Here is a 10,235-nt window from a genome sequence, read left to right as displayed (position 1 = left end):
TGTAAAATTCTTTGTGCCCTTGGCTCTATAACTTCCTCTTGACCATGTGCCAGCCTGATATCGGAGCCCCTCCCATCGGAGGTTTCCAATTGGAGATATAACAGGGGAGTTGCAACATGCTCATCTTCCAATCGTCGATCTCCAATTATGAAGTCATCATCTTCCATGTGGCACCTCATGAGTGGTGACATGTGTCACCCTAATTTTCCCCTTAGGCTCCGTCAAAACACCATAATTGACTACCATGTGTCCTTCTTGTTGTGGAGGTAAATCCCCTTTGCGGACAGAGGCGATCCCTACTAGCCTAGATGGGGTCTAGCAACAATCAAACAACACTAACACGCAGGTTCCTAATTGCAAATCAAAGACTGATGATGAGGGCCTACCTGGGTTCCAACGCTAATATTTGTAGAATAGTCGTTGCTCCCGTTCCTTTGCTCCGGCTGGTCACAATCCCCACGATCCTCGTGAACGGACACCTGCACATGCGAAGAACGACACAAATACAAGCATAAAATCCAATAGATGCAACTATATATTAGTCAGAAAGGATATAACTCAATCATCATTACAAAGACAATAAGAGTGGAACCATAATGATAGTCGTCTATTATTGATAAACAAAGAAGAATACAACCATAGTTCTGACGTCAAATCCTCCTTTGGCTGGGTGATCAGCAACACATGCCTTGCAAAACTTGTTGGGAATGGGGAACAAGCCTCTCTCTCCTTGGTTACTTGGATAATAATCTGCTCACTTAAGATTTAGCCTCATGGTAATGAATAAGGCTCCATGTAGCATGAACTTGGCAATTCTCAGACTTTGAGACTTAGAATTTGGAACTTGGAGACTATCTTGTCAAAGGCAAAAGGACAAGCTTTTATAGATAGAGGAGAAGGAGTTAGGGTCATCCACAATATTCATGGGATTGGCTTTATCACTAAGAAGCTTCCATGAGAGGTGGAGAACTACTTCCCTTCTATGGAGATTTGAAGCCAAACCGACCCAACTCAATATAGATTTCGTTCATGAGTGGGTTAGGAAGAACCTTCGTAAGTTTGTTTGTTAAAAACTTTACCCAACTGGGCTGGCGCGAGTGTGACTCTGAGACAGAGCGCCAGCTGGCGCGCCCTCTTTGGAGGATTTCCCCCATTGGCGCGAGTGATACACAATGGAACCGTGCCAATGGAAAAAGGGCTATTTTTATGGGTATTTTGCAAAAGGTGTCTTCAGGGCATATGAAGTACATACTCAAGGGGATACAATGCAAGTGTTTTTAGGTTATCACTTCTCATAGGTCCTGGAATAAATCCTCCAATGTGTGAGAGAAGGGGTAACAGGGACGGTGACAAATTACTGTGTAACAGATGCCCCCTAAAGCATGAAGCCCGAGAGAGAGATAGGGGTGAAATGCTTTACAAGAACATGGCCAACTGAAAACACTGCTGCTGGAGAACCTGCATGAAGAAGTACAACTGATATCTCAAGTATATGACGTATGTGGTATGGGCGCAGCCATCCATAGCAGAGTACAGAAAAATCCAGATCCAAGGTATGGGCGCAGCCATCTAGTAAGGATCGATAAGTAGACTCAGGCATGGTCGCAGCCATCCAGTGAATGAGTCATGTAATGATCATAATAATCCAAAAAATCGCAACCTGGATATCAACAGACAAAATCCAGGGTCTTGCGCTCCATCTCGACCCGACCAAAGTACAAGTTCAAGCATGCGAATATGGGAGTCGAAGTCGAACATGCAAGAACATCGTCTGATTACCAGTCAATGATGAAAACTGTTAACAGACGCGAGAGGTACGACCAATAATGACAATGGTTCTCAAGGCACTATAGATACAATCTACGGCATGCGAATCAGTGAGCTGGCGTCGAACACCCGTAGAATCATTTGATCAGAGGCCAATGATGAAAACCTCACGTCGAACACGAAGAACCTGCCATTGAGGCATGCAGGCTCCAAGGCACCTGAAGGGAGTCTCTAGGTCAACTTCCTGGATAATGAGCTGAAGTCGACAGGAAGTGACCTTGATCGAAGGTGGGCCATAATGTTTCCCACATCATTGACACGAGACAGGGAAGGATAAGGTGTTTGGTGTGAGTTATCAGAGGGAGGTTGAGTATTCTGCAGAGGTCAACTTCTCTTGAACATATTAGCGGCACGACAGTGGACTTGGCAGTACTTGACATCAAATGATCAAGGGTTATGGTGACGAGGTAATGAGCAGATGAGAGGTCAAACAGGATAACCCAAACCCACGGAGGCAAGTGTAAAAACAAGATGAGATGTCCCCACCCAGACACGAATGCAGACAAGTGCCATGTTCAAGAGCGACATACTGCCGACACGACAATGATTGTGGTTCTATTTTCCCCACCATTTCTGGCGAGTACCCCAGTTATTTTTATCAACAAGCTTGATGGGGATAACATATGCTTGTAAGGCATCATTTCGACGGCATCCGATGTCATTAAATTTTAACGAGTCTGACAAAGGAAAAACTCGGCGTCTTTTCATGTTTAGAGAGTTTGAAAAGACAACAAAAAAGTAAACTCCAGGGGTGTCCTTTTTCGTAAAGTTGTGTCTCTCGAGCTCGAAAAAGTAGAAAACAATGCTCGAAAGAACCGCCCGACCATTACGATCGAGGAGTACTTTTCATGATTAGTGACTTCGACCTGAAAAAGTAAAAAAGTGATCGAAACCACGTCGCTTCGTAACCATTAACGAACCTGAAATGACAAGGGTCCGGCGATCTTTTCATTTTTACACGGTCGGAAAAGGGTTTAAAGACGACTGCCTTTCATTTACATTTAACGAGTCGAGAGGAATAACTCGACATCTTTTCATCTTTAAATGGTCAGAAAAGAGCTAAAAGTAGACCTCCATTTTTATTTTCTTTAACGAGTCAAAAAGGAAAAAAATACTCGGCAATCTTTTCATATTTTACGAGTCAAAAAAGAGCTTAAAGGTGACTCGTCCTAGAGGAACGAGTGGTATAAAGGGTAGCAATTGGTTCCGGCAATGGTGGAACTGCTCAAAACATGTAATGGTCAAGAGGCTGGCTAATAAAACCACTCATCGCTACGGTTCCTTAGGAAAGGAAAAACAACCAAGTGAAAGCATATGATCAGCCAAAGAGATGGTAGCAATGGAATGAAACAACCAAGGCTTATCTAGCAGAATTTAGCAGATAAAGACAGCAATCACGAGATGTAAAATGGGTATGGGTTCATTTTTACACAAGCTTGAACCATGGAGAACTTTGCTTGGATTCGGTTTCATGTTTACACAAGCTTGAAACGAAAAACTATGCTTGTTATGAGTTCGCATGCCCCCAGCATAATGACGCAAAACGAGGTACATGCCCCCAAGCTTCATTGCATTCAACAAAGTGGATGGAATGAAGGTTCACTCTTGAGATCTATGAAAGACTCAACTTGTATTTTACGAGATCTTAATCAAAAGACTCGATTTGGAAAGGGAGTTGTTTCATTTTTTGATGAGGTTGACACAGTAAAAGAACTATCCTCATAACCCTTGTTTCAGTTTTTAACGAGCTTGACACAAGATCAGGAACTATGCTCGAACACCTTGTTTCGTTTTTTAACGAGGTCGACAAAAGATCAAAAACTATCCTCAGACACCTTGTTTCGTTTTTTAACGAGGTCGTCACAAGATCAAAACTATCCTTAGGACACATTGTTTTGTTTTTTAACGAGGTCGCCACAAGATCAAAACTATCCTTAGACACCTTGTTTCGTTTTTTAACTAGGTCGTCACAAGATCAAAACTATCCTCGGGACACCTAGTTTCATTTTTTAACGAGCTTGACATAGGAAAGCGAATTATGCTCCGACCAGACCTAGTTTCATTTTTTAAGGAGCTTGACACAGGACAGGAACTATGCTCTGACCAGACCTAGTTTCATTTTTTAAGGAGCTTGACACAGGAAAGGAACTATGCTCCGACCAGACCTAGTTTCATTGTTTAAGGAGTTTGACACAGGACAGGAACTATGCTCCGACCAGACCTAGTTTCATTTTTTAAGGAGCTTGACATAGGAAAGGAACTATGCTCCGCCCGAAATTCATCATAATGAACAAGAAGTCGGGGCTTCGAAGAGTGCCACTCCCGGTGGAAGGAAAACATCTTTGAAGTCAGAACCCAATGCCCCCAGGACACTACGGACGACGGCGACATCACTGGATACAGGCACGGGATAAGTGGCCACGTAGTTGATCTGTGGTGGGGCAGATACAACTGGTGGATAAAAACTAGGAGGGGATGACAACTGCGTAGGAGGCACCGGGGGACTAAAGAATGATAATTGATCTATAGTCACGATTCTTCCGTCGTGTGGAAAGCAAACCACACGGAAAAGCGAAGAAACAAGGGCCCCCATGGCATAAACATAGTCACGGCCAAGGAGAAGACTGAAATCTGGAGCACCTTGGGTAACCAGTACGTCTATATAGACGGTTTTTCCTCCCAAAGTAACAGGAAACTTCAGGAGGATCCCTAACAGTTGACTAGTTCCTCCGTCAAATGCCAACAGATTATGTGCGACTGGCACAAGCTGTGGGGAGCCCAAAGCTTGCCAAGTAGTGAAAGGCATGAGACTAACTGACACACCCTCATCCAAGACAGTGCCAGGTACAGCCTTATCATAGGCATGTACTGTAATCTGGAAAGGCACATGGGATGGAAGGCGGAACATAGTCAAATGACTCTAGTTGAAGGAAACGACCAAACTACTTGGTGGGGGAATCGTATGATTGCCCCCCTGCGCTACAGGAGATGAAGAAGGACCCCCTTGATCAACGAGGATAGGAGGGTCGTTCTGAGACTTAGGAGAATCTGACGAGACGAGAAGAACATGAGCAGTAGAATCATGATGCTCCTCCGGAACAGAGTAATCAACAGGTGGTGAACCCAAGTCAACACTCTCTCCGACCAATGGTTGGTCTGGAGTAGGCTTGGCACAGTTAGGTTCGGAACGAGGAGGACAGACAAGAGAAGAATCTAAGTCGATCTCTTTGTCCACAAGGAGGGGGTCAGAAGAGAGCCTCTAATAACCAATAGGGAGTTGGGGTGAAGAAGCTGTAATACTTTCCAAAACAGCGGAAGCTTTATCCATAAGCGGACAAAGGTGAAGGGGATGATTGCCTTCACATAGTCTACAGGGGATTCGAATCTTCCCTTTCTCTTTAATTTTGTGAGTCGAGAAGGTAGCATCGCCATGAGCTTCAGAGGACGATGAGGGGTGGGCCGGATCGCGAGACCATACTTCTAAGATCCTGGGAATGCCAGGACAATCACGAAGAAGGTGGTCATCCTTGCACAATCTACAAGGAAATTTGACCTTCCGCGGAGGAGCAGAAGGTGGCTCGACTTGAGTTGTACTTTTAACCTCTCGCTTAGGAGACTTCTTCTTCTTCGTCTTCTTCTTCTTCTTCTTAGCCACCTGGTTACTTGAATCCAGACTTTCACCAGGCGAAGTAGAAGATGAGGACGCAGAAACAGGCGAAGAAGGGGAGAGGTCCACCTTAGAATCAACATGATGTTGTTCGGGTGGAGGAACTGATTGACCAACAGTTGAGACGGTAGGGACCAGAGAGGTTGAGAACAACCAAACAGGCAACCCAACAGTTAACCCAGGAAGGGACAACGTTGCCATGTAAGGAGCACCAACATTTCCAAAAGGAGGGAAATGACCAGGATTCCCATCAGAGGGGATGCCTGGGTTGGTAAACTCCAGAAAAGTTGCCATCACAAAGAAGAAAGAACCCTACTAAAACTAACGCAAACAAGATCTAACCGGGTAAATGTGAACGTGGCCGAATAAATTTTAAGACACCAGGACATAACTTGACCTTTTCATTTTTAAAGAGTCGAGAAAAGGACAAAAGATGACTCTAGTCGCCTTCAAATGTTTAATGAGCCTGAAGTGACAAGTGCTCAGATGGACCTTTTCTTTTAGGGAGTCCGAAAAGGAACGAAAGTGACTACTCTGGAGAGCTAGGCAAAAGGGTTTACCAAACAAATCCGTAAAACTGCATATACACCTTGGCAGTCATATGAAAACCAAGGACTTTCCGTACGGCAGTCAATCTTCCCGAATGCTATGTTCGGTGCGTTACGGCTTGTAAGGCGGCAAACACGGCTTCCTATAGATAAAGGATGAAAACCTGGTGGGGTCTCCCCATATACTCTACGGTACGTGGGAGCTAAAATCCGTGCTAGACCTCAATTGAGTCACAAAAGGAGGAATCACCCAACCTTGAGTGGAAACAAAAGTGACTATGTTTAATGACGCCGGAGCACGTCTCTAGCCTAGACCTCTAAATGTGTGCGTTATGTTCCAATGTGTTGTTAGATTCATTCAGTTCATTTTAAAGTTGATCTTGTATTAGGTTTCAGTTTTCAGGCCTTATCGTATGTAATCTCTCAAAATTTCCCTAAATGCAAACTATATGCCAAAATATGTCATTTCATTCGATGAATGCTAGTTACGAGAGGGTTTGAGAGCTTTCACGCAAACGAAATGATCACAAAACAACAAAGAACTTCCCTAATGCAGCTAATGGAAATTAACAAACTCTTCTTTAAGATCACTAATCACTAATCAAAATGAAAAGTTCTAATTCTCATTAACTAATACAAAGCAAAAGAGATTTTTTTCCTTTTGTTGATGGCAAAGTGCATTAAACAAACTTTGAGAAACGATGAAAAACAAATTCTCAATACAAGCACATTCATTTCCCTAAATCACAAATCAAAACTCCAAAGAACAAGAAAGATCCCAAAGACACCAATGAGCCGTGTAATCTAGGCTCAAAGTGAGACGAAGCGGAATTCAAGTGAAGACAAAGCAATTCACCAAATAACGCAACAAAACGATTTACAACCACCAGACAAGTGCAAGGGAGTAATCAAAGAATCGATTGGACCACTGGAAGATCAAAACACCTGAGGAAGGCTCGACACACAAAGCCACTAGATGCCCTAGGGCTAGAAATGTGAAATCGATAGAAAAAAGAAAACACCCAGACGGTAAAGATCAAAGCCAGTCAAATCACACTCCAACACACTCAAGTAGTCTAAAAAAGTTACCCAGAACAAAAACTAAGCTCAGGAGGCTCATAGCCAAGCAAACTTCAAAAGTTCCCAGGCCTGGTGCGACTGTCAGGTGGAAACAAGCGCCTTTCAGGTATTGGCGCGGGTTGTTAGTGTGCAACATGCGCCAACTGGCGTGACTGTAACGCTATAAAATAGCGCTAGCCGAGTTTGCTATGGAAAAATAAAAAACAAACGAGCCAAAGCTAAGTCAACAGTACCCAGGTACACCAAGGGGCAAGAAGCAATACAGGGACTCAACCCAGAAAGCTAATCAAGCAGAAGAAACCAAGAAATAACCAAGAAACAAGGCAAGTTCCAAGTCGTTCAGCTTGTAAACCAAACCAGAGATGGACTGAAGTGGCGTTGATCTACTTTGCTAATGCGGAGCAATAGCGTTTCGAAGGCTATCTGGCCTTACTTCAGGCTCCGTCTAAAGTTTACAAATCAAACAACAAGGCAAAAAGCCAACTCCCCAGAGGAGTCGCCAAATTGTTGTGGAGGTAAATCCCCTCTGCGGACAGAGGCGATCCCTACTAGCCTAGATGGGGTCTAGCAACAATCAAACAACGCTAACACGCAGGTTCGTAATTGCAAATCGAAGACCGATGATGGGGGCCTACCTGGATTCCAACGCTAATATTTGTGGAAGAGTCGTCGCTCCCGTTCCTTTGCTCCGACTGGTCACAATCCCCACGATCCTCGTGAACGGACACCTGCACATGCAAAGAACGACACAAATACAAGCATAAAATCCAATAGATGCAACTATATATCAGTCAGAAAGGATATAACTCAATCATCATTACAAAGACAATAAGAGTGGAACCATAATGATAGTCGTCTATTATTGATAAACAAAGAAGAATACAACCATAGTTCTGACGTCAAATCCTCCTTTGGCTGGGTGATCAGCAACACATGCCTTGCAAAACTTGTTGGGAATGGGGAACAAGCCTCTCTCTCCTTGGTTACTTGGATAAGAATCTGCTCACTTAAGATTTAGCCTCATGGGAATGAATAAGGCTCCTTGTAGCATGAACTTTGCAATTCTCAGACTTTGAGACTTAGAATTTGGAACTTGGAGACTATCTTGTCAAAGGCAAAAGGACAAGCTTTTATAGATAGAGGAGAAGGAGTTAGGGTCATCCACAATATTCATGGGATTGGCTTTATCACTAAGAAGCTTCCATGAGAGGTGGAGAACTACTTCCCTTCTATGGAGATTCGAAGCCAAACTGACCCAACTCAATATAGATTTCGTTCATGAGTGGGTTAGGAAGAAACTTCGTAAGTTTGTTTGTTAAAAACTTTACCCAACTGGGCTGGTGCGAGTGCGACTCTGAGACAGAGCGCCAGCTGGCGCGCCCTCTTTGGAGGATTTCCCCCATTGGCGCGAGTGATACACAGTGGAACCGTGCCAATGGAAAAAGGGCTATTTTTATGGGTATTTTGCAGAAGGTGTCTTCAGGGCATATGAAGTACATACTCAAGGGGATACAATGCAAGTGTTTTCAGGTTATGTCACTTCTCACAGGTCCCGGAATAAGTCCTCCAATGTGCGGGAGAAGGGGTAACAGGGACGGTTACAAATTACTGCGTAACACTTCTGTACCACCACGTCATGCTGACGTTAGCAACCACGTGTCCTTATTAGATCCAATCTTGCCACGTGTCCTTATCGAAGCCAATCCTGTTTCACCACGCGTCGTTATCAGATCCAATCCTGTGCCGTGATGCATCCTAATGGAGGATAGAGAAAAGGGCTTGTCTGCCCTTGATTTTGTGAGGGAAGCCTTTGTAAACCTTTATTGGAGTTCCCTAACAATTTACACTATATCAGAACTTTATGCGATATCACATCTTTAAAAGGTTGTCACCTATTCAAAAGTTTCGATTTCTGATTGTGATGCACCAATCTCGCAATGCTCCGCTCACCGACCGCCGATATGCGATGCGGCTCTGATGTGCAATCTTCGATATGCGATCCCTAATCCGCTTGGCATCATTGATGTGTGATCACTGATATGCGATCGTCAATGAGCTGGGTGCTATGGTGAGCGATTGTCAATCCCCGATACTGTTGGACCTCCGATATATTGGACCTCTGACATATGATGCGCCGATATGCCATATTGTTGGAACTCTGATATGCGATCTTTGATATTGAACCCCCAATATTCCCTCTTTCCTAAGGCTTGAATCCTTGAAACTTCAGAAGGCCATATCTTTTGATCCAAGAGTCCATTTTTTGGACTTCTACATATCGTTGGAAAGCTTATTCAAAGGAATTTCCAATGGAGAAGGTTGAATTTAGACTTTAATTCCTTTTTAGGCTTGGAATATGCCTTTAAACTTCTCTACTCTTTTTTCACTCTTTTGAGGATGAACCACAATAGATGGTTTGAAACATTGACTCCAAAACAACAATGTGATTATTCTGAAATTTATTTGATAATGATATGGATCATAGAAGTCTGAAAAAAGAAAAAGGAAAAAAGAAGAAGAAGCTGAAAACACATTTTGCAGTAGGTGACAAGACATGGATTGTGAATGTTTGTAAGACTATTCTGTGAATGTTTATGATTCATGCTTGCTTTCACTTATACTAAAGTAGTTGAACTATTTCAGTTAGTTTAGTGCTTATCTTATTGAAAATGTGTTTTAATGGTTGTAACAATCATCACATCTATGTGGACTATTCTGATTGATGTTAGGAAATTATCTTTTCTCTTGTGTGTGCCTCTACTAGGGTGGTACTATTACCTCTCACTTAGAGGCTCACCTTTCCTCCCTATGCAGTAGAAGAACCTTGATACACTTGCAACTGAACATTCACCAGACACATTTACTTGCTTTTCGAAATGGAACATACACACTTCTCTCTGTTGATAAAAACTAAAGCCAAGGAAAATCTATAAGAATATATGGAAACTAGGTCGATATTCTGGATGGGGCTCCTACTCCAAATGGTGTGAGGTCTAATTAGGACTTCACATCAGGGAGATCCCCTTGGTTGATGAATTTCCAACACCCATCAATAAGGTCTAATGGTTAGAATCATTGGGAAAAATGACCTTTAATTTCCAAGATCTTTTCAC

The sequence above is a fragment of the Pinus tabuliformis genome, chromosome 5_1, assembly GCF_031772625.1.
Source record: "Pinus tabuliformis cultivar Carrire ecotype Pingquan chromosome 5_1, CPIR1, whole genome shotgun sequence".
Classification (NCBI taxonomy): Eukaryota; Viridiplantae; Streptophyta; class Pinopsida; order Pinales; family Pinaceae; genus Pinus; species Pinus tabuliformis.
Note: the sequence above shows the minus strand (reverse complement) of the source record.